At 50.8% G+C, this 1,420-nt stretch overlaps 1 protein-coding gene across 2 annotated transcripts in view; it reads left to right on the top strand.

Moving 5' to 3' along the window:
- The window catches only part of Hip1 (huntingtin interacting protein 1), a 137,368-nt gene that overhangs the window by 73,932 nt on the left and 62,016 nt on the right, over nt 1-1,420 (top strand). The window lies entirely within an intron of this gene.

Genomic DNA, 1,420 nt, shown 5'->3' on the forward strand with positions numbered 1-1,420 from the left:
GAAGGAAGGAAGGAAGGAAGGAAGGAAGGAAGGAAGGAAGGAAGGAAACAGAAAGAGAAAGAGAGAAAGAAAGAAAGAAAGAGAGAGAGAGAGAAATTAACAAAAGCAACTTAAAGAAGAAAGGGCTTATTCTAACAGATTCCACCATAGTAGAAAAGCCAGGCCAGCAAGTAAGCAAGGCTTGCTGGGAGCAGAAGCCCTACTGTGCAAGTTGTATTCACAATCAGAAAGCAAATCGAGCCCAGCTAGAGAGGCTCAAGCTCCCCCCCCCCCCCACCGACCCTCTTACTTCAGAGAGACTCTACCTCTCAAGGGTCCCATAACCTTCCCAAACAGTGCCACCAGCTGGTGGCAAGTGCTTTCCTACATAAACTCTGTGGACATTTGTCATAGCACAACAGACTGTGAGGGCCCCGGCAGCAGAGGGGCTTCTGGGAGGTGTTGAGGGTCACGATGATGGAGACATTGGAGTTTCTGCTCCAGACAGATGGTCTGATGGCTGACACTGTCAACAGGATCTAGAATCACCCAGAAGGCGAGGTTGCTTCCCAGCTGTATGTGAGGCCTGGAGTGTCTACATTAATTGCAGTGGTTAAGTAATCCTGCAGGATTCTTCAGAAGCATCCTGCTCACCTACCACCGCCACTGGCTCATACTCCCTTTCCATTCGTCTCTAGCTGGAGTTTTGCTGTGGAGTTACTGAGTATTTCCTGTTAAAAAGAAGCAAGCCCAGGAAACGAGAGCAGGAAGGGGGAGAAGAAAAGAAAAGTGGAAAAGGAAATGGAAAGAAGGGGAAAGAAAACAAAAAAGTTAAAAGCAGCACTCTCCTCCTCCTCCTCCTCTTCTCCTTCTCCTTCTCTTACTCCTCCTCCTCCTCCTCCTCTTCCTCCTCTTCTTCTTCTTCTCCTCCTCCTCCTCCTTCTTCTTCTTCTTTGTGTGTGTGTGTGTTTGTGTATGGTGTTTTGCTTGTGTGCATGTCTGTGTACCATGTGTGTGCTTGGTGCCTGCAGAGGCCAGAAGAGGGCATCAGGTTCCCTGGAACTGAAGTTTGAGACAATCGTGAGCCACCATGTAGATGCTGGGGGAAGAACAATCAGGTTCCTGACCACTGAGCCTCTTTAGCCCCTTTTTATTTTTGTGTGATCTGAAAACTAAACTGAGGGTCTCCTTTATGCAAAACACACACTGTGGCACTGAGCCAGTCTTTAGTCCTCTACCAGATGATTCTAGGCAGGGGCTCTACCACTGAGCCACACCCCCAGCCCCTCACTGGGGGATTCTAGGCAGGGGCTCTACCACTGAGCCACGCCCCCAGCCCCTCACTGGGGGATTCTAGGCAGGGGCTCTCCCACTGAGCCACGCCCCCAGCCCCTCACTGGGGGATTCTAGGCAGGGGCTCTACCACTGAGCCACGCCCCCA

This window comes from Grammomys surdaster, unplaced genomic scaffold (assembly GCF_004785775.1).
Source record: "Grammomys surdaster isolate TR1022 unplaced genomic scaffold, NIH_TR_1.0 166, whole genome shotgun sequence".
In the NCBI taxonomy this organism is placed as follows: domain Eukaryota; kingdom Metazoa; phylum Chordata; class Mammalia; order Rodentia; family Muridae; genus Grammomys; species Grammomys surdaster.